Raw genomic sequence first — 26,247 nt, 5'->3', positions numbered from 1 at the left:
AAAATCGATGCTCAAAACAATGGGGGACATCAACTTAAGATAGTCTCACTAAACACATAACACCTTGTCATCTCAAAGGTATTGTGGATTCCTAGTTATCTTTAAAAATCCTGATTATATGAGGGACATTGTTACCATCAATAGGGAAGCCAACGAATTTGTAGATCAAGAGAGGGTTTAGAGTGTGGTTTGCAATGGTTGTAGAAATAATAGATTTTGAATGTTGAAAATGAAGGTGATGTTAGGAATAGTGGAAAGAAGAAAAAAGTGGCCGACAACCATGCTTGGAAAAAGAAGAAATTATTATTAAAGAAACTGTCGACAATGAAAAACTACATATTTTATAGAGGTGTTCAGTGAGGTTATGCAAAAAGTTTTATAAAATTGAAGAATTGGCTAAGCTAATAGACGAAGTAGGATTATAGGTTTGACAATCCTCAAAATATTTGGTGTTATTGTGTTGCTGGTGTTTGATAACATATAAAAGCTTGAACTTATCCACTTTAATTTGTTTGACGTCTTTGATAATTAGTTTAGTAAGATTGAAACTTGGTTAAATTTGTGAAGTTGGAAAGTCTTACTACAATATCCTTTTGTATTCATGGTGTAATATGACTTTTCAAAATATTGCTGGGAAATAGAAGAAGCTTATAAAGGTGGAGAAAGAATATTGAATCCTAATTCTTTTTCTATAGCTAATTTCTATATTGTTACTAACCAGTTCAATAAAATTGATGAAGTTATTAAGTTAGATGTAAGAAATTTATATTTTGTATGTGTTTATGAGTTTGGGCTGGATGCCATTGTTGTTGTGAATTTGTTAAAGAGTCTAGAAATTCAAGTTCAATTTCAAACGATGAGGATGGAAGCACTGATGGAAAGATTAATTCGTTGGAAGATGAGATGTGGCATTCTAGTCTTACAAATAGGTGAAAAGCATACCAGGGATAGGCTGTTATAGAGAATGGCAAAGTGATGAATCACATTTCCTCCTAAGATTTAAGGGTTAAGACAACTTTAGAAGATGAAGAGACAGGTGAGAGGGTTAAAGGCAGGGATGATGGTGTGACTGAGAATTGCAACAATGATGTGGTTTTTGGAACATTTTCAAAATATATAGTGTTCCAATAGTTGCAAACTAAGTTATAAGTAATTAATAGTTATTTCACTTGGTTATTAACCAAGGGTTGTCACTATTCATAGTGATGAGTGAGGTCTCTTGTTACCAAAAGCTCTATCACTTAATGGAAAAAGGTCATAATTATTCAAGTTGTAACACCCCGACCCGTGTCCGTCGCCGGATTAGAGTTACGAGGCATTACCGATCAAAACCCGACTCAGAAATTTTTTTTTATAATTAAATTAATCCATTATATATATACTAAGCCATAAATCCTAATCAATACACATTTGAATATATATATATACATTCATTTTCTCTATCAATAAGCCAAACGTAATTAATCACCAATATTTACAAGCATACTTCAATTTATAAATCATCTCCTATATTCACTTAACTACTAAATCCAACCAAATAATATATATTTCATATATAATACATAACCTAGACACTTAACTTAACATTACTTATCTTAATGAATATAACAAAGTTACTTACTTCAACCACATAATTACCGAAACACTTGAATGAAATCACCATGCACGTATATATACACATTACCATATAAATACTAACCATAAAATACTAATCCATGATTAAAATATGCTTAAACCATAATTCAACCCAAAACCGAACACAAACAAGAAAATTAAGCCATTTTCGCATGGCTTAATATTACATAATCTAAATTCAAGCATTTCAGCTACGCTATACATGCTATAAGATCGAATTCAAAATTTGCAAAATACCGAGAGGAGTCGATAATGTGATAATCTTCTCTGACTATCCCCGAGCTCGTAACCAACTTCCAAAATCTATAAAATGAAGAACAACATACACACAGTAAGCTATTTAAAGCTTAGTAAGTCAATAGCAAAAATTCATATATATATATTAATACTTATTCCATCATTAAGTTAAAATAAACCAAATATCCTAATATTTTGTACCATATAACACTTTAATAAAAATCACATTGTATTTTCATATAAACAAACCATATGGCCAAATACACATAAATATTTAGCAAAGCCGAATATTCAATAAATCATTATGCTAAAACATGCTTATACTCAACTGGTTAACTCATACTCTATATTTCATTTGAAACTATTATCAAATTAAAATAATCAACTTACCTTATCACCAATTAAGCAAATGGCTAACACATACCGAATAATTTAGCTTTCTTCACACATTTATTTGCTTTTACTATTGCTCACATAAAATTTATAAAACATAGTGCCTTGTATAAAACACCGCATAAAGCACTGCTAAGCACAAAGCCCGATACATTTCACCGCACAAAGCACGCTAGACATAAAGTCTGAATTAATTCACCAGATCAAGCACGCTAGGCATTAAGCTCGAAAATCTCGATACAAAGATGATCTTTCGTATAATTCTTTATGTTTACATAAGTCTTACTCAATAATCGTATCTCCGTAAAAATTGAATTATATTCAATTCTTCATAGCAAACAAACATTCGAACCACATATGTATAATTTACAACATTAAAATTCAGCTCAAAGAATTTGTAACCTATACTCGAACCACATATGTATGTAAAATTCATACATTAAATTCAGCTCAAGAACTTTGTAACCTATATTTGAACCACATATGTATATAAAATTCATACCTTAAATGCAACTCAAGAACTTTAAATATATATATTCGAACCATATGTGCATATATATATATATATATAATTCATAATATTAAGTTCACTCAAAGAACTTGTATCATACATTCAAACTTTATATATATAATTCATAACTTTAAATTCAACTCAAGAAATTAAATCTTACATTCGAACTACATATCCATGTAAATTCTACTATTAGTTTCATATCATTGAACTTAAAGCGTACTTTAGCTAATATACATGTAATTTATACCATTAATATCAACCTCCCAAAATCAATTTCTATGTTCGGCTATCACATAGAAAAATCACCAAGTTTTATTCAATTTATATACTTTTAGTTCCAGCTTACTAAATGTATGATAGATATATTTATATAAATTCTAATTTAATAACATTTAAATTGCTATTAGACTTACCTCGGATATCGTCATTTTTAAATCGGCTACTCGACCACTTTTGTCTTTCCCCGATCCAAATCGATTTCTTTAATTCTTGATCTAAACATATTCAAATTAAGCTTATTTAAACACCATTCTATTCAATTTATCCTAAAAATACATAAATGGGCAAATTACAATTTTGCCCCTACATTTCACACTTTGTACAATTTAGTCCAAATTGTACAAAACACAAAATATTCCAAATTAATAACACTATAGTATGGCGAATACTCCCTTATCTCATATAGGTCCTTGCATGTCATTTATTTCACATTTTAGTCCCTCAATTTAATATTTTCTTAATTTAGTCCTTAATACACATTTTATCAAAATTACTAATTAAAACATGAAAAATCTAACAACATATATTTATTTTCCATCATCTAACAACAAAAACAACAAGCTCTCTTCAATGGCATATCACAAAATACGCAATCAATTCAAAAATTCAAGCATGGGCTAGCTAAAACATAAAGCAACGATCTCAAAAACATAAAAATTATCAAAAACCGAGCTAGTTACGTACCTTAATCAAACTCAAAAATGGCCGAACCCTTAGCTTGTTCTTTTCTTTTTCTTTTCTTTTACATTCGGTTGGTAGAAACAAAAAAGATGATAATGGCTTTTTAACTTTTGTTTGTTTTTATTATAATAACTTTATAATTTATTATTTATTATTATAACCTTTATAAATATTATAAAAACTATATAATATATACATAGTGACGTCCATTCATTAATTCAATGGCAAAATTGCAACATGAAACCTTCATATTAAAAGAACAACCACTATTTGGCCCTTCTAAAAATAACCACTAAATTTTTATTTTACGCGATTTAGTCCTTTTATTTAATCGGACACTCAAACGACGAAATTAAAGCACGAAATTTTCACACAAGTAAATTCACACATGATAAAAAAATAATTTTAAAATATTTTTCCAACTCGAATTCGTGGTCCCGAAACCACCTTTCCAATTAGGGTCAAAATCGGGCTGTTACAACTCTCTCCCCCTTAAGGATTTTCGTCCCCGAAAATCTTACCGGTGAATAGATTCAGATAACGCTATTTCATTGTATCCTCTGGTTCCCAAGTTTCTTTCTCAACTCCATGTTTATGCCATAGTACTTTAACCAATGAAATTTACTTATTTCGCAATTCTTTAATCTCACGAGCCAGAATGCGAATCGGTTATTCTTCATATGACATATCAGATCTAATCTCAACTTCTGACGGACTAATCACATGTGAAGGATCGGATCGGTAGCTACGGAGCATTGAAACATGAAATACATTATGAATCTTTTCTAACTCCGGTGGCAGCAGCAATCTATAAGCAACTGGCTCGACACGCTCTTTAATCTCATACGGTCCAATGAATCTCGGACTCAATTTACCTTTACGACCGAATCTGAGTATTTTTTTCCACGGCGATACTTTCAAAAAGACTTTATCTCCAATCTGAAACTCTATATCTTTTCTTTTCAAGTCTGCATACGATTTCTGACAATCCGATGTTGTTTTCAGACTATCGCGAATCACTTTCACTTTATGTTCAGTTTCTTTAATCAAATTGACCTCGTGTATCTTATTCTCACTGAGTTCAATCCAAAATAATGGTGGTGCCGTTTTGATACTAGATTGGAAGCTATTATTATATACAAATTCAATCAAAGGTAAGTATCATTCCCACGTACCTTCAAACTCGAGAATGCAACATCTCAACATATCCTCAAGTATCTGAATGATTCGTTCAGATTAACCATCTGTTTGCGGATGGAAAGCTATGCTAAAATACAATTTAATACCTAGCGCATCTTGCAGTTTCTTCCAAAACCGCGATGTAAACCTCGGATCTCTATCAGAAACAATAGAAATAGGTACCCCGTCCAATCTCACAATCTGAGAAATATACAATTCAGCAAGTTTATCAAGTGAATAATCAGTACGGACTAGAATAAAGTGTGCCGATTTGGCCAATCTATCCACAATAACCCAGATTGCATCTTTCTTGCTCGGTGTCAATGGTAAACCTTATACAAAATCCATTGTGACTCCGTCTCATTTCCATTTCGGTATCATGATCGGCTGAAGTAATCCAGAAGGTACTTGATGCTCGGCTCTTACTTGCTGACAGACTAAACATTTCAAAACAAAGTCAGAAATGTCTCGTTTCATACCATGCCACCAATAAAGCTGTTTCAGATCATTATACATTTTTGTACTACCCGGGTGAACAGATAATCGACTGTTATGAGCTTCGTTCAAAATCATCTGAATCAACTCTGAATTCCTCAGAACACATATTCGGTTTTTGAACCTCAAACAATCATTGGTATCAACTCGAAACTCTGTCACACGATTCAATTCATATTGAGCTCGTTTTGCTAACAAATCATTATCAACTTTCTGAGCATCACAAATTTGTTGAACAAATAGCGGTCTAGCTTTTAATTCAGCTATTATCAAACCATCATTGGACATAATCATATGCGCACTCATTGCTCGCAAAGCAAACAACGATTTTTGACTTAAAGCATCAACAACATCATTAGCCTTTCCTGGATAATAGTCAATTACAAGCTCGTAGTCTTTTAACAACTCTAACCATCGACGTTGTCTCAAATTTAGATCTTTCTAAGTCATCAAATATGTCACATAACTCTTTTCATGCAGCTTTAACTATGTGGAATCATAAAATATCTCTGTACAATATTTTATTAGAACACACTTCAAACCGTTCATTAACACATGACTGAGAATCGTAAACTTTTTATTCAACCTAGGCTGAACCAATACTGATGTTTCGGTTGACAATATCTTCGTGCAAAAAGAAAAACTTCAACAATCGAACTAACTTTAATTTACCACAATATTTTCCCAGATAGAATCATTCCGATAGATATAATTTTGTATCAAATCTTCAAGAAAACAAATTCTTCTTCCAGACTATCCTTCAATTCACATATATACATTCAAAGTTTATTTCCAGTCTGGTGGATAGATTCAAACACATATAACCCAATTATCTTTTCAATCAAATGATTCAAATCAGACTAAACCGCTGAATCAAATTTTTCAAAGAAATCTTTTCTTCTCGTTAAAAGGATAGCCCCAAACATATCATTTTACAGATTTGATCTTGATCTTCTATCATTTTCACTTTTGCCGATGTCAAACCTTTCACGAGAACTAGAAAAGAGTTTAAGCTGTCTCATATATTAATCATCGAAGTTCTGAATTATACGGAAGTTACCTTTATCAAATAGAAATCATTGGGCCTTAATGAGAACGATGTCTCAACCCTATAAGTAGATATTATCCCGGCTGTTAATAAAGCATTTGATCACAGAAGAAAATCAAATATGGTTTAAACAGTAACCAATGCAGAAACCCAACTTCTATAACTCTGATAATGGTACTGCAGTACTCCCATATTTCAAAACAGAAATTATAATTATAATAGATAATAAACTGGGATAGCGAAATTTCAACATATGAAGCTACACATGATATCTGGAAATTACAACCCATATAAAATGATAACAATTTCGATGATATCCTAGAAAATTTCTAGAAAGAACAACGTCACTCATAAGTACTGAGATCCACAGTATCAGAAGCAATATAATCTTCACGTATATTCAACAGAACATTAACCAATAGAAATAGAATATTAGCCTCATACAGATTTTATTGTCGACTTTCATATCCACATAATGGAATAAATACCAGAGAAAGACAGAGCAATGTCGAACATAACCCAAACAGACCTTCGATACTTTCGTCTATTAGTATGTTTAACTAATGTTCTTATACGATAAGAATTCCTTCTTAAATTAAACAGTTACATATACTTCTGGGGATAAATGTACACATAGAATGCTAAGAAGAAATCATAGTAACTGTCCTACTATAACCATTGCGCTCAGCCATCAATACAATTCAAATATTATTCAACTGTCTAATTCTGTCATCATTAAGTCCATATTATCCCATCAATAACAAAAATCAATTCAAAAGAACTCTCATTTAATACCTTTCTATATATATCATACCTAAATACTTTTATTTCATCAAATTCAACTTCTTAGTTAACAACGACTTTGCATAATACGAATGGCCATTAAAACAATTCAATATCTCTTATAGCACTATCTCAATTTGCTGACCCATTCTATTATTTGACCACATTAGTAATCTTTCAAACACAAACCTCTGTAACTCCACACTTGCGAGCTTATTCGATCCAAATCTTACAAATTTCATTGTAAAATTTTACTAATAAGGGGCGAGGGTAGTAAAACCTTAAATTTAACTCACACATAAATGCACATAACACATACTATTACAAATAGCCAATTTATTAATAATTTCACATTCTCAAAACATTTAATAAACATTTTCTTATAATCACATTTGTCCTTAACACATAGTCCATATGCCAGCTCAAATCACAAATTCACAATCAAAGCATTCATATAGCAATCGTAGGCCACATATCACAACTCATATACTCATATCATTACAACATTTATCAACAACAAAATATCTTATATCCTTATTCATACCTTCATGAGTCTCAACTCATCATCAACACATTTTCACTCAAACATTTGAGTATTTACTTATGTACTATCAGAATTAGCTCGGTTGGAAAACATATCTGTCTCATCAAAACAATTTTCGTCAGAGTCGGGAGATATCACACTATCGCAAGTTAAATATGGCATGTATAGCTAGACTCACACACGCTACGTTAGTCCTAGAACCGACTAAACGGTAGCTCTGATACCAATCAAATGTAACACCCCGACCCGTGTCCGTCGCCGGATTAGAGTTACGAGGCATTACCGATCAAAACCCGACTCAGAAATTTTTTTTATAATTAAATTAATCCATTATATATATACTAAGCCATAAATCCTAATCAATACACATTTGAATATATATACATTCATTTTCTCTATCAATAAGCCAAACGTAATTAATCACCAACATTTACAAGCATACTTCAATTTATAAATCATCTCCTATATTCACTTAACTACTAAATCCAACCAAATAATATATATTTCATATATAATACATAACCTAGACACTTAACTTAACATTACTTATCTTAATGAATATAACAAAGTTACTTACTTCAACCACATAATTACCAAAACACTTGAATGAAATCACCATGCACGATATATACACATTACCATATAAATACTAACCATAAAATACTAATCCATGATTAAAATATGCTTAAACCATAATTCAACCCAAAACCGAACACAAACAAGAAAATTAAGCCATTTTCGCATGGCTTAATATTACATAATCTAAATTCAAGCATTTCATTTCACGCTATACATGCCATAAGATCGAATTCAAAATTTGCAAAATACCGAGAGGAGTCGATAGTGTGATAATCTTCTCGACTATCCCGAGCTCATAACCAACTTCCAAAATCTATAAAACGAAGAACAACATACACACAAGAAGCTATTTAAAGCTTAGTAAGTCAATAGCAAAATTCATATATATATATATATATATTAATACTTATTCCATCATTAAGTTAAAATAAACCAAATATCCTAATATTTTGTACCATATAATACTTTAATAAAAATCACATTGTATTTTCATATAAACAAACCATATGGCCAAATACACATAAATATTTAGCAAAGCCGAATATTCAATAAATCATTATGCTAAAACATGCTTATACTCAACTGGTTAACTCATACTCTATATTTCATTTGAAACTATTATCAAATTAAAATAATCAACTTACCTTATCACCAATTAAGCAAATGGCTAACACATACCTGAATAATTTAGCTTTCTTCACACATTTATTTGCTTTTACTATTGCTCACATAAAATTTATAAAACATAGTGCCTTGCATAAAACACCGGCATAAAGCCTGCTAGGCACAAAGCCCGATACATTTCACCGGCACAAAGCCTGCTAGACATAAAGTCTGAATTAATTCACCGGCATCAAGCCTGCTAGGCATTAAGCCTGAAAATCTCAGATACAAAGATGATCTTTCGTATAATTCTTTATGTTTACATAAGTCTTACTCAATAATCGTATCTCCGTAAAAATTGAATTATATTCAATTCTTCATAGCAAACAAACATTCGAACCACATATGTATAATTTACAACATTAAAATTCAGCTCAAAGAATTTGTAACCTATACTCGAACCACATATGTATGTAAAATTCATACATTAAATTCAGCTCAAGAACTTTGTAACCTATATTTGAACCACATATGTATATAAAATTCATACCTTAAATGCAACTCAAGAACTTTAAATATATATATTCGAACCATATGTGCATATATATATATAATTCATAATATTAAGTTCACTCAAAGAACTTGTATCATACATTCAAACTTTATATATATAATTCATAACTTTAAATTCAACTCAAGAAATTAAATCTTACATTCGAACTACATATCCATGTAAATTCTACTATTAGTTTCATATCATTGAACTTAAAGCGTACTTTAGCTAATATACATGTAATTTATACCATTAATATCAACCTTCCAAAATCAATTTCTATGTTCGGCTATCACATAGAAAAATCACCAAGTTTTATTCAATTTATATACTTTTAGTTCCAGCTTACTAAATGTATGATAGATATATTTATTTAAATTCTAATTTAATAACATTTAAATTGCTATTAGACTTACCTCGGATATCGTCGACTGTTAAATCGGCTACTCGACCACTTTTGTCTTTCCCCGATCCAAATCTGATTTCTTTAATTCTTGATCTAAACATATTCAAATTAAGCTTATTTAAACACCATTCTATTCAATTTATCCTAAACATACATAAATGGGCAAATTACAATTTTGCCCCTACATTTCACACTTTGTACAATTTAGTCCAAATTGTACAAAAACACAAAATATTCCAAATTAATAACACTATAGTATGGCCGAATACTCCCTTATCTCATATAGGTCCTTGCATGTCATTTATTTCACATTTTAGTCCCTCAATTTAATATTTTCTTAATTTAGTCCTTAATACACATTTTTATCAAAAATTACTAATTAAAACATGAAAAATCTAACAACATATATTTATTTTCCATCATCTAACAACAAAAACAACAAGCTCTCTTCAATGGCATATCACAAAATACGCAATCAATTCAAAAATTCAAGCATGGGCTAGCTAAAACACAAAGCAACGATCTCAAAAACATAAAAATTATCAAAAACCGAGCTAGTTACGTACCTTAATCAAACTCAAAATGGCGAACCCTTAGCTTGTTCTTTTCTTTTCTTTTCTTTTACATTCGGTTGGTAGAAACAAAAAGATGATAATGGCTTTTTAACTTTTGTTTGTTTTATTATAATAACTTTATAATTTATTATTTATTATTATAACCTTTATAAATATTATAAAACTATATAATATATACATAGTGACGTCCATTCATTAATTCAATGGCAAAATTGCAACATGAAACCTTCATATTAAAAGAACAACCACTATTTGGCCCTTCTAAAAATAACCACTAAATTTTTATTTTACGCGATTTAGTCCTTTTATTTAATCGGACACTCAAACGACGAAATTAAAGCACGAAATTTTCACACAAGTAAATTCACACATGATAAAAAATAATTTTAAAATATTTTTCCAACTCGAATTCGTGGTCCCGAAACCACCTTTCCAATTAGGGTCAAAATCGGGCTGTTACACAAGTAGATATTTATTGAATAATTATGTTTATTGCTAAAATATGTGAATCATTTGGATATATAGTTAAGTCTCTATGAAAAGACATAAGAACTCCTATAAATAGGAGTCAAATTTCATATTTTGGACACTCAAAAACACATCAAAAATTTTATTTCTATTCTCAGCCACATTTTAATATTTCTATATTGTTCTGTAAAGAATGATTGCAAAATTTCTTTTTAGAAATTGATATTTTTGCTATGCTGCACTCAATGCTCAATGGACTGTTTCCGTTAGTGCAAAAACGTCGATAGTCATTGGGCTTCATTGTATCCTTAAGGTTCATTTACTAGTAACTTTTTTGCACACCAAAATATAGTTGGGGGCAAATAGAACCTCAGAGAAAGTGGCATTGATAAATGCCTTGAAGCTTTCGTTAATTTCTCATAAGTTTATTTTTATCCCCATCCACCAATAGTGGCAAGTAAATGTTTCTATGCTGATGTTAATTCCAAAATTAGTTCTTTGAACATTCTTAATTATGGTGAAGGTTTGTTGGATTCTAATCCTTACATTGAATCCAATAAAAAGGTTGGAAATATGGTTTAGTTTTGGGAATGCCTTGAATGAAGATGACTTCTTTTCATTTTCAACTGCATTTATCAGAGATTGTTTCCTACTAGAAGATATAACCATATTTGGATAATATGCTTCAACTAGTTCAAATTTTCTCAATAATGAAATAGCCAACATCCTTTCACGCAACTTATGAATATTCGGTATCGTGGACTCCTAGGTATAGTACTCAAGATAAGTACCAAATATATTTAACATTAAGAGAATTCATGGAATTGTGGACTCCTACGTATAATACTCGGGAAAGGTACCAAGAATATCCAACATTGAGGAAATATCTAGATGATATGTTGGAATTGAGACAATTGATACACTTGCACAATTCAAAACCTCATTACTAGTATTAAGAATATATTAGACCTTCACTAACAGTTCCACTATAACACCGCTAGTTTGTCGATGTCCAAACACTATTGTCTCAACATGTTCATCATCATTAACTTCCATTGCACAATACTATACCCCTTTGGCTAAACCTCCATAATCTATACTTCAGACTAAATATTCATTCAGTAGTTTTAGCCTGGACATTTCTCAGAATCCTCATTTTCATGCTTTCCAAGGTACATCATTCTTAAACATCACATTAAATGGAGCATCGAATTGAAAAAATATAAATTCAAACATAATCTTCTTTATATTTTCCATAAATCAATCTATCATCTTCTTGATTGAAACTATCAAATATAAATTCAAACAATGCTAATGATTCCAACAATTGTTAATAACAAAGAATAAAAAAAATACTTTTTACATATGATTTAGAATATTTTAACAAAATTAATAATAGCTTCTACAACGATAAGCAAAAACAATACCACAACTTCATCATTTTACATATGATTTAGAATATTTTAACAAAATTAATAATAGCTTCTACAACGATAAGCAAAAACAATACCACAACTTCATCATAGCATACATACATGAGCGAAGCTAGAAACTTTTTTTGGGGAGACCGAGATCAAGTTATATACATTTTTCAGAGCTAAAATGCATCTTCATCATTGTATTGGCATATAGTTTTATAAGGACTAAATCAAAATTTTATCATTTTGGTGGAGGGCTAAACTATAATTTTACATTTTATTAACTTAAAATTTTATAAATTTTCAGAGGCTAAAAACACAATTTTCAATTTTAAAGGGGTTAGGTCCCCTACCTACCCATAATTCACCCTACATACATATAATTTATTCAACAATTTTAACTAAAACATAATATTTGCTACAAAAAGTAATCACATTTATTTTGCTTGACCAAAATATAAGTTTTATTAGTAACCAAAATGTTAGTAAAACATAAGTTAAAAAATACAAACACCTTAAAGTAATCAACAACACTACTACAAACACACACCTTGATGGAAACAGAATACGACTTTAAACCTGGCACATGCTAAAAATAAACAAGTAAAAAACCAAGGAACAACTAAAGCAAGCAACCATGACAGTCCAATAAACACAAAAGCATTGTAGCATTAAAATCTATAGAATCATCAATCAATAGTTACGAAGAAAGCTCCCCAGGAATTGTAGAATATAATCTAAAACCTTTCGACTCTTCACTCTCATTGAGTCAGACCATGGTTCCTTTTTAACAAACCCCTGGTCCAATATTTCCAAATAATCTCATTTCACACCCTCTACTACTTTCTAATTACCACAAACAAAAGGAAAGGCATTCCCAAATATTCTCAAAATTGAGATACCTTTCATGTTTGCTTGGTTCATCTTCTTAGCTAAGGATTCCACCTTATGGTATTGTTTGCTCCAACCAACATAGAACCTTTGCAAAATCAGAAGTTTCTCCCTCTCAACCACACCCTCGATGATCTTATTGGGGTCATCATTTTCAAGATTAAGTGCCGTATTGTTCTTACCCAAAGCAACATTAACAACAACTTGCTCTTTATAAGCTCCAAATTTGGGAACTTTCATGTATTCAACAAGCCTCTATTTACCATCTTGTCACCCTTAATAATATTAGTTGTAACAATTGATGTCCACTAAACTAACTAAGAATGAGACTAAAATATGTTACTTTTGACACTTATCAATAACCTTTCTCCAAAAAAAGAGCTTCTTTCGTTAAACCTGGTAAAGTTGGTGCTAATTTGGTAGTTGAAGATCCTGAAGATATTTAAACAATGTATAGCTATTGTAACACCAGCTGCATTAGAGAACCTCACAAACCAAACACTTCCTATCGAAAGTTTTCTTCTAAGGAATAAAAACATCAATAACATTTCCATGATACTCAACTATTTTCCACAGACCTCTTAGTGCAACCTCAGAGTTATGTTGGAGACGAAAACTGTAAAACACCTTCTCATCTTCTCCTTCAAGTGAACTTTTAAAATGAAGTTTTGGTGATTACCATTGGATCTAAGGTTTATAATCACAATTTTTATAAAGCTTATTCATGAATTATGGCAAAAAAAAAACACTTCTGTTATAAAATAACTTGTAAAAACTTTGAAAGGGTTTAGGATTTGTAGATGCTTGAGAGGATTTTGAGAGAAATTTGTGTAGAATGTTGGTTTTTTAATCTATAGAACCTATTAGAGAGAGGAAATGAGTCGAACACAACTTAAGATAACAGGACCTCGAAGTCGTATTGAGAGAATTTTGTTTAGAATGTCGAGTGTCTTATGTAAAAAGACCTAGAACTCAACATCCATTAGTATCGAAGTCTTATTACGTCAAGTCAAATCTGTTTGTAATAGTAAAGTACAAGATTCCTAAAAGATTTAGGAATCTTGAAAGTATTCAAATGGATGTTAATATCTATGGGTATTAAGTTCATAGTAATGTTGTTTCATCATCAACAAAATGATTGGACAATAAATTCTATAATTACTATTCAACGTCCATAAAAAAAACTCAACACTAGTAGATATTGAGATACTACAAAATAAAAACTATATTTTAAGAATTAACTTTCCCACACATATTTGATTTTTTACTATATTCAAATACAAAAACATTCGTGGTAGTTGAAAGACGGGTTTTTACAAAATAATATTAAAAAAATAAAAATTACCAAAATGTTATAATTTTTTTATTTACCAAAATATATATAATTTTTTATTTACCAAAATATATCCAAAAAACAAAAACCAAAAAAAACACGGTGATTTGACAACTCCACAGGACAAGGGAACATCATTGGCGGCACCAAACAAGGAACCTGTTGGCGGCACCAAACAAGGGTTCCTTGTTGGCATGCACCACTGTGTTATAAACACGAACTCGTCCATTGAAACAAGAAAAATCGGAAGAAAAGAAAAGAAAGAAGAGGTCTTTGGAAAAAAGAGAAAAGAGAGAAAGAGAAGAGAAAAGAAGTTATTTTTAAAAATAATTGATTATTTTGTTGTTATTGTTTTGTATAATTTGTATTTTTTTGTTTTAGTTTAGTTATTAAGATTAAAATCAATAAAACTCAAATTAATAGTTTTAGTTAGGGTTTTATTATCAAAATATTACAAAAAAATACAAACGTGTTAATGTACAAACATGTGCCATGGGATTTGCATCATGCTGGGCCATGGTTATTGTTCAATTTCTTTTTACCAATATAATTATTTTAAAGTTGCATTATATTAAAGCTTAATTTAAGGTTATATGCCTCCATTTTCGATATAATATTAATAATTCCAAACGTCATATACTATTTTATAACTTAATTTGGATACAATGTAACCATAACCATTTGTATAGTTTTTTATCATTACACATAAAAATTTTACAATATTAGGTCAATTACGACCCGATCCGGACGACTGTCCAACATGAAAGTTTCGGTTAGGGCATTTATTCCGACTATGACCACTTAACCTGCATATTCCACAACGCTTTCCGTCAGACTTCTCCCTGATGTCCATTTCATTATGGATTCTGCTTGACTGCGGACGACCTCTCGGATTCCTCCGCAGCCCTCTGTCTGGGAGAAGCTCAAAAGTCGTCAAATGCACCTTCCACGTTGATAGGTCAGGCAAGACGGGGAACTCATTTTCCCAGACACGCAATGTGCGCTCCAGCGTGTACACATCATCGACATATTGTTCAACATTGACGTTAACTTTAGCACACGCTGCCACGACATGCGCACAGGGATAATGAAGTGTTTCGAACCTTCTGCACTCGCACCGTCGGTTCCGGAGATCAACTCTGTAGGACCTAGTTGGTATACCAGGTCGACGACTGATGCTCTCAGTAACTCGAAATGTTTCCAGTCTTCGTGAATATATTTCTACATTCATTGACCTCGCCAACCGACAGTTTGTGACCATTGTATCCCTGACATGTTCGACAAACACGTGTCCCGCCTCAATCTGGTCGACTTGCTGCTGACCCATTCTTGGTATCAAAGTAGCTAGCCTGTAGAAAGTAGCAGAAAATACAGATGCAATCGGAAGATGACATGTTTTTAACAAAACAGCGTTGATCCCCTCGACTAAGTTTGTGGTCATTTGGCCATAACGAAAGCCCTCGTCAAAACTTTGAGCCCATTGCCACGGCTCCATTGTGCCCAACCATTGTCGGAAAGATGTGTTTATCTGCCCCTCCGTGTCACTCTCAAGTCGAATCATTTTTTGCCGGAACATATGTGGCTCTAACTCGTACGCTGCATACGTATTAAGAAAAATAAGTTCTAGTAACTCCATAACATGAAACATTACAACTTATATTGAAAATATAAGGTTATCATTTACCCATTGCCACGACTTGTCTCTTCCAGTCTGCATTCTTGTAATCTTTGTGGAAGTTAGCCGCAATGTGACGGATGCAGTAAACGGATCTCCACGGCACACCGGAACGCCTGATTGCTGCAATTAAACCCTTCCCTCTATCGGAGATGATGCAAATGTTATCGTTGCTAATAACATACCTCCGCAGGTTTGTGAGGAAGAATTCCCAAGACTCCATGTTCTCTTTATCTACGATAGCAAATGCTATCAGGAGCACGTTTCTGTTGCCGTCTTGAGCAACTGCAAGAAGTAGGATCTGTGTATATTTTCCATACAGCCAGGTCCCATCTACCTGCACAAGTGGCTTGTAGTAGGGAAATGCCCGTACACATGGATCGAATGTCCAGAACATCCGATGGAAAATCCTTTTTGTCGGCTGTAACTGGTCATCCGGGCCGTAATATGGCCTTGTCTGCAACTCAATCACAGTCTCCAGTACATACTCCCGCATAGCAGCTATCTAACCTTGAAGCTCGTTATACGATGAATCGTAATCTCCATACAGTTGCTCCATCGCCATCTGTTTAGCAATCCATGCCTTCCGATATGAGACTCGATACTAGAATCGTGCTTGCATTTCGGCAATCAGTACCGAAACTTTAATGGTCGGCATGTCCTTCACCATTGGCATGATACACGTACAGATTATTTTTGAATCAAGTTTTCCATGATCTTCTGTCATACGTGTTGATGTGCATGTATGAGGACCAACAAATTTTCGTATCTCCCACATCTGAGAACTTTTAATGAATGCAGCTCGCACCCGCCAATTGCAGCCTTCCGCTGCCTTCCAACACTCCCCAACATATATTGTCGGAGTAGACACTGTGACTTTATAATCAACTGATATATTCATGCTGTACCGTTTGATGGCATATACGCACTCTTCTTTACAGCTGAATCTCTGGCCTATGAATAACTCCTCATCATCAGATGTTACGGCCAGCCCGTGACGATGAACTATTTCAGGGTACTCTGGGAACTCAGCTACATACGCTGCGTCGGGGTCTATGAGCGACATGTGTGGCCCAGGATTATTGTGTATCAAAATATGCCGCATCTACTCCCCGATCGAAGAAGCGTTAATGTCTTTATCGTCGATATCATCAGGTACATCGTCCACATCGGGATCACTGTCACTATCGACCTCTTCATCCCAATGATCGCCACCACCTTCTTCTTCGCAACCACATTCTTCTTCACCACCAACCATATCAACATCGGTTGTAATATTCAGGTCGATACCGATCCCACCCATAGTTGATTCACTATCAACGTATGATATTGGAGCCACCATCCGCGGTTCTTCAGCCCCGTCTTCTTCATCAGATGCATTTTGCTCCATACCGACTAACTCAGCAAATAAGTGAATCGGTGCATTCTTGTCACTCCGTTCCCACAGTAGAGATCGACCATTGTCTCAACGTCTTCGTCGTCTGCAAGTTCCATTTCGACGAATTTGACTGGATTTGTCGAAACTGGAAACTTGTAGAAAATTTTTACTATCCTTCTCCCACAACGTCTTAAAATTTTTGCATTAATCATTGCCTTCATTTCATCAAACGAGACATTTCTATTAAATCTCATTGCTATTTGTTGCTGACATTCAAATACACATCCAACACTTGTTGTCAAGATGACTCAAATCGAAATAAACGCATACAAAAACTTAGCATCCATCTTCAATATTTAATCATCAAAAAATAAACAAAATCTCGTAAAACATCTCGCACGGATAATAAATAACTTAAATAAAAAAATTTATGTTTCAATATTCAATTTTGTACATGAAAGCCATTTAACCACTAATCCTAATAACTAACACAATAATAATATTAATAATTTTATATACAAAATAATACTAACTAAAATTATTAATAACTAACTATAAAAATAATACTAATTTTTACTAACAATAATACTAAGTAACATCTTAATAATAATAATAATAATAATAATAATAATAATAATAATAATAATAATAATAATAATAATAATAATAATAATAATACTATAAAATTTTTATTTTTTTGTAATATTTTGATAATAAAAACCTAACTAAAACTATTAATTTGAGTTTTATTGATTTTAATCTTAATAACTAAACTAAAACAAAAAAAATACAAATTATACAAAACAATAACAATAACATAATCAATTATTTTTAAAAAAATACCTGATTTTTCTCTTCTCTTTCTCTTTTTCTCTTTTTTTCCGAACCACCTCTTCTTTCTTTTCTTTTTCTTCTGATTTTTCTTGTTTCAGCTGGACAGAGTTCGTGTTTATAACACGAGTGGTGCCGCCAACAGGGAACCCTTGTTTGGTGCCGCCAACAGTGTTCCCTTGTCGCAGGGAGTTGTCAAATCAGTCCAGTTTTTTTTTGTTTTTTTGTTTTTTTATATATTTTGGTAAATAAAAAAATTATATATATTTTGGTAAATAAAAAAATTTATAACATTTTGGTAATTTTTAATTTTTTTATATTATTTTTGTAAAAAAACCCTTGAAAGACATTTTAAAAAGTATGGTATAAAAGTGCTTTTTGATAGAGTAGAGATTTTAGTTCAGTTTGTTTATCTTTATAGTATATTATTATATTAAAAAGGTGCAAGGTAATATATTATTATATCTTTTGACCCAAAAGCCTAAAATCTATTGTAACTTTTCTTTAGGTTTTTATTGGGTAAACTACCTAGTTGATCACTTAATTTTGAGGATATTTTCATTTTAGTTACTTAAAATGAAATCCTTGTAATTTCATCACTTAATTTTTAGGTGCTTTCATTTTAGTCACCCAACTGTTAAATCTCTAATGGCAATTGACTATACATGTCACATCATTTTATACTTTCATTTTAATAATCCAACTTCTCGATTGCTTTCATTTTGATCACCAAAAAATATCTTTTTTAAAGTATTGATCAAGGTAAAAAACACACACACTAAGAATTAAAGTGAAAAGCGATAGAAACTAAAATAATGCTTTAAAAACATGTCAAATTGTACTTGTTTATCATTTTGCTGAAAGTTCTAAATTTATTTTTCTTTTAATATTGAAATTTTAAATTTCAAAACATCAAAATCTATTAAATAAATTATTGAAGTTTTTATCCCTTAATAGTGTTAGCCGTTTTGTTACTATAATATTGAAATTAATTAATTTAATTTTCTTCTAAATTTTAAATTTTATTTTATGATTTCAAATTAAAATAAACTCAAATAAATCATCTTTAATATTGTATGTGAAATTCTAATTTCTTTTGATTATATAATCTTGAATCTTCCATTCTAAGCTAAAAGTAAAGAAAAATATTTGTAATTAATTTAATTAATTAATTTTATCTTCCATGCCTAACAAAATCTAAATTTTTCATCATTTTTACCCAAACAAAGAACAAAAATTAATTTAATTAATTGTAAAGATTTTTCTTTACTTTTAACATGGAAGTTTGGAGATTATATAATTAAAATAAATTTAAGTATGATTGAAAGTTATTAAATATGAGGTGATTTCAGTAACAATAATTTGGAAACATAAAATAAAATTTTAAAATTTAAAAGAAGATTAATTAATTCCAATATTACCATAATAAATCAATTGAAATTATCAAGAGATAAAATTCTTTCAACAATTTATTTAATGACTTTGATGTTTTGAAATTTAGAATTTCAATATTGGAAAAATTTTATAATTTTCAGTAATGGGATAAACAAGTAAAATTCTACAATTGTACAATTTTTAATGCATCATTTTAGTTTCCATCAATTTTCACTTTGATCCTTGTTTTTTTTTTTTACTCTGATCAATAATTTAAAAAATAAGATATTTTTTGTATAAAAAATTGATATTTTTTGTGGTGACCAAAATGAAAGTGATCAAGAAGTTGGGTGACTCAAATGAAAGTATAAACATGATGTGGCATATATAGTCAATCACTGTTAGAGATTTAATAGTTAGGTAACTAAAATGAAAGCGTTCTAAAGATTGCGTGACAAAATTGTAATAATTCCAGTTTGAATGACCAAAATGAAAGTGCCCTAAAATTTTGATGACCAACCGGGTAGTTTACCCTATTTTATTTTAATTGCCTAATGTAACACTTTTCTCAAATATAGTGCAAATTAAGGAGAACTGCAATTGGTCCTTTATATGCCGTCTGTGGAAAGGCTGATAATAAAGAAAGAGAGGTTTACAGCATGTAATTTAAGGTGTGAAGGATTAAGAGGGAATGATAAAAGAGTTTGATGGGTTTTAAGTAAGATTTCAAATTTGAGTTTTATAAATAAAGAAAATTGGTAGCATAAGAAGAGTTTTGTCCTCCATTTAAAGGTCTAATTCGGTTTTACTCCAGATTTAGTCAGGATCCAATTTAGTTAGGGTCTCGGACAAAAAAAAGAGAGAGTATATTTCCAAGCATTGGGGAATATTCAATAAACAATTTAAGTTGCATATGAAGAGAGTTCAACAGAGCTATTATGGTAAAAGGGAGTTTTGTTGCCCCTGTAGTTTGTCCATTTTATGTACTTGACTTAATTTATTGTGTAAGCTAATAAAGCAGAGTTTCACAGGTAGCTAAAAAATTGCAAAGGCAAAAGCTGCCTTGTCAGGGAAATGAAATCATGAACGGTTCACGCAACCTTTCCTTCATTTCCCAGCTATACAAACGATTCAATTCTAAAGGATCATTTAATTTTCTCAATGGGGGAAACCCCTGTGCTGTAAGTACAAGTCTCAACCCATCTGCATTGTGGGAAGCTTATAAGTAACAAGATGGCCATCCAAGCGGTGAAGGGGCATTTCTCAGTGCGACAACAAAACGTGATCAGTCTGACGACTAAATATTTTTAAAGCAAAACGGATGCTAGTTCAATGTAATGTCTCCTAGTAATACTGAAGTACAAACTATATTGATTATTTTAACACGACCAATTTCCCACGTATCTTTTGGATGATCTATGTAATTATATATTCTACGAGATTCATCACGATGTACGATTTTTATAATTAACTCCGCTCACAAGTATGTAGACTTTGTATTATTCTCATTAACGCTAACAAGGGGGGGGGGGTAAGGAATTGAATTAAAGAAGATGAAAAGAACCGAATAATCAAGTTCATGGAAGATATGTTAACAAAGATTGATATCAGGTAAGTAAAAAATTCAAGCCATCAGCAAAATTTAAGGTAGAAATTAATCCTTTACATAGCATCATTGTGATAAATTTTCAAAGATACATTTGCTTTTAGCGCAAAGTATAAACAGAGCAAATTTACTAAAACAAGTTGCATGGGCCATGCAAATATACCACATCTTGCTTTTCAGCTATTAGTAATTTCTTCGACATATTTTGTAGCAAAATATATTCTTATGATACTAATTTTGGGTATCTGAATCCATCATGAGACCAAAATGACTAACCCTAAAAATAAAATAATCTCTCTATTAACTCTTAGTATACAACTGGGACTTACAGGATTGTAGTATAGAATGGTTAGGTAGTACTTTTTGGTTTGTAATTGACCCTCTCAATTAGGGGTGAGCAAAGGTTGAATTTCTAATTAATCGAATTGAGTTATTCGAGTCAACTCGAATAATTAATTTGAATTTGAATCAAGTTGAATTTACAATTCGAATAACTTGAATAGTTCGAATAATTAACTTTAATTAATTTACATAAAATAATTAACTTTTTAAATTATTAACAAAATTTTTCGTCTTTTACAAATTTTAATCATCTCATTTTTTCCATAAGTAAATATTTTTTTATTTTTGTGCAACCAATTTTTAAATAATAATATTTTTTGTGAAATTTTTTCATGTCATTGACACATAATTTTGGTAATTATTTCACCTTGAACCCAAAACCTCGAACCTTGAGGTTCAGGGCTTGGGATTTAAGGTTTATGGTTCGGAGTTTAATGTTTAGATTTAGGGTTCAAGGATTTGGAGTTTAGGGTTCAAGTTTAAGGTTTAAGGGTTTAGGGTTATGAGTTATGAGTTCGGGATTCAAGGTTTAGGTCCAATGTTTAAAGGTTTGGGGTTATGGGTTCGAGGTTCAAGTTCTATATTTTGGGTTTAGGGTTTGGGACTATCAAAATAATGTGTCAATGACTTGAAAAAAATTGTCTAAATGTAATTAAATAATTGGAAATGGACCATAAATAATGTGGTACGAAGGGTCCATAAAATAATTTCTCTATGGATGGGTGTATAATAATAATTTCATGTCTTTAAAATTTGATGATGTGGTAAAATTTTATTAGTGCCTAAAACCGTAGTTTTAGGATCATCCTTATGTAAATTATTTCCATAAAGAAAGTTAAAATTTTAAAATATTCTAAAATAATGATTTGGGGACCTAAATAAGTTAATTAATTATTCAAGTTTAAAATATTCTAAAATAATGATTTCGGGACCTAAGTTAATTAACGATTCAAGTTTATCATACTAAAGTATTTTTTTTACTTTGAATAAGTTTTCAAATATATATGGTTTCAAATTTATGTGCTCTAATATGTAATTAGTCATTCTGTAACAAGATTTTAATTCGACATATTTAATTTTTATTTAATTTAACTCGTACAATTTCACTCGATTAGAAAAAAATTCAAATTGAGTTTAAATGATAAAATAGGACTCGTCAACTCAATTGACTCAATTTTTTTTTCAGTCGATTCTGTCAAACGCTCACCCTTACTCTCAACAATGTCGTCTCTAAAATTTAAACTTGATTTTTCTCCTTTAAAATGCAATATATATTTTATCACGGCACCCATAACTTTTGTTAGTGTGTTCATATTTCTTGATATTCGTTGAGATGATTGTAGGTTGGTGTTTTGGTTGAAAATAAAAACGTTTAGCCTTTTTTCTCAAAGTTTGCATCCTTAGCTTTGGTCCATTTCATCTGGCCCTCAAAAGATAGTTAAGAGCAAAATACTTAACATAGGGTTGAAGATTTACGTTTTGGGGATTATTGTTCAGAACAAGCTAATTATATCACAAAAACAGTATTCATATAGAAAGAAACCAAAGTTAATTGAAGTAGAAATACAAGTACAAGCAATAATAGTACAAGAACATGAAACGAATACCAAGTTCGCTACACTTTTTTCGTGTTTATTGAGGTTTCAAGGGATGAATTCTACCGACATACCATACGATAACAAGCCCACATTACCTACGACAACATCAACTACGCCGACCCTAGAACAATTCTACCAACATACCACACGATAACTTACTCAAATTACCTACGATAATATCAACTGCAGCAACCCTTACAAATATAAGCTTAGTGGAGAATGGAGTGGCCAACACCAGGGCTATGTCCGGGGGTTGTGGGTCGAAATGCACTAATATTGCGTGGGACGGCTACATTGTTCCGGATGGGTCTTGCATCAACGCTCTTCCCATCGGGATTTAGTAAATTGACTTTTTCTTTATTTTTCTTAAATTCCAAGCTCCTTCCATGGGAAAAAGGGAGTATTTCATGGGAAAAAATAAGTACTATTAGCAAAAAGAACAAACAATTGCATCTGACACTGGCCATAGCAAGAATGTTTGAAGTTACAAAATGGGGTATTAGGGTTTTACGGTGCTACTCTTGTAAACTAACCTACAATGAATTGGGGAGGAAGCTGTATGGTTGGTTATCAATCTTGTATCCAAGCTAGCTATTTATAGAACAAAAAGGAGTTACGAAGAGTGTAGGGATTGTAACTCATCTTCACTAATAAATATTCAAATTTATTTTGCCCTAAATTTTATTTAATACATTAGCATCGACCCTAAAATAAATTTTTTTTTTAATTTTGCCACCAACTTGATATGAAATTTTACAAAATAAATTATATTATCTTAGTTGTTATAAAATTAAATAAAACATATTTATAAAATCCTATAAAATTAAGAAATTATAAATAAAAGTTTTAAAAATAGTTATACAATTAATAAGTATAATATAATAGCATATAGAATGCGACCAAATTTATTCAACTTGACTCGACTAAAAAATTAAATGCAAACCTAATTCATTCTGTTCTAAAGCCTGATTTGGGGGGGGGGGGGTAGAATCAACGGGGGTTGAGATCGTGGATTTTAGGTTTTGTTGCCAACCCTATAAAGGAAAAAAGAAAACTTGTGGGAAGCAAGAGAAAGTGTGAAGCATGTGGGTTGTGAAGCTCCAAATGCAGGACATATTTTATTAGTAATGTTCCAAGTAAGAAGCAAGATTCCATGGTCTAATGCTAGTTGAACCTAGTTCTGGACTGCAAACATGCTTTGGCCAGTAGCAGCCCTTTACACTGCTATATATCTCCTCCCTAGATGACAAAGCTCTTAACTTTTACAGTTTAGAATGGTATTTGATTAGTGCAACTATCATTAAAATTAATAATATTAATTTGTATTTGAAAAACCTCGTAGTAATTAAATTTAAATGTTATGCATGTGTTAAATCATTATACTACTCAATTAAGTGTAATTGAAACACTTTAAATGCACCATACAATTCAAGTTGAGAATAGAAAGAGTTACGTAAGTAATTAGTCATAATGAATTTCAATCTTTTAGGTTTTTATTTTTTTATCAAGATGTAATTATATAGAGACAAAACATCTATCACATTAAAATTCATTTTAATTATAAGATGGTGTAATTACTACCATTGTAATTAAATTTTCTTATAATAATTTTATGAAACCCTTAATGGTATGGTCTTTGAAAGAAGGATGATGACTATGGAAATTTTGATTTATCAATCAAAGATGAGGGCATTGCTGTGGATTAGATCTGTTTATGATGAACTAATGTTGCAGGAAAACTTTTGGTGGATATGTCAGAATAGGTGCAGGATGTTGGAACATTTTCAAATATTTATAGTGTTCCAATAACTATAAATGAATGAGTGTAATTAATCAAAAGTTATATTATTTGATTTTTTGAAAAAGAATTATAACTATTTAAATAATATTATTTGAATAGTTATAATATTAAATGAATAATTATGTGTTTATTTTAAAGACACTATTATTCAGAAAGACACTATTATCCAACAAATTTTAATATTCTTTCTTTCCTTCCTTCATTTTCTAATATTATTAGATTATTTTATAAAGTATTACTGCAGAAATCCTTCATAGAAATTGAGTTTCTTGTCATACATTGCTAAGTGTGTAGTGGGCTATTTTCGTCAGTGCAAAACGCAAATAGTCATTGGCTTCATTGTATTCTCGAGGTTAATTTGCTTGGAACTCATTTGCACACCGAAAATAGGTGGGGGCGAATATAACCTTAAAGATAGTGACTTGATACACGCCTTGGAGCCTTGTCCTATTTCTTCTTTTTCTGTTCGAGTTTCGTTCGTGTGTTTGAGATTTTCTTCACCAGGGATTTGTACTAACACAGGATTGATTCAATTAAATCCAAACTAGTTGCATTGATATGACGCCCTCCTCCGTATGGATGTTTAAGTTTTAATGTTTGTGATTGCAAACAAGGATGGAGCAGGTTGGGGAGGTGTCTCGAGAGATAAGGGCGGAGTCACAAGAGCTTTATTTTCAGGTTCTGTAGCAGCAAATGATACTGATTTGGCAGAGATTGGCACGGTGATGGTAGCATTGGAAGTATTTTTAGCTATGAAATGGAAGCTAAATGATTCTCTATTTATAGAACTTGGTTCAATAGTGGTGTTTAATTGGTGAGCAAAGAAGTCGATGAGACCATGGTCTCTTCAAGCAACTTTCGCAGATGTTGAAAGAGACATTAAGAAGGTAGGAAATGTTGTTTTTTCGATGGCAGAAAAGAATGGAAACGAAATGGCATCCTCCTTGGCGATTGCAAGTATAAATCGTTAGGAAATGTTTAAAGCTTGGTGGTGAGCTATTACTTTGATGTAAACGTAGATATGTTAA

Source organism: Gossypium raimondii, chromosome 11 (assembly GCF_025698545.1).
Source record: "Gossypium raimondii isolate GPD5lz chromosome 11, ASM2569854v1, whole genome shotgun sequence".
Classification (NCBI taxonomy): Eukaryota; Viridiplantae; Streptophyta; class Magnoliopsida; order Malvales; family Malvaceae; genus Gossypium; species Gossypium raimondii.
This window is presented reverse-complemented; position numbering follows the sequence as displayed.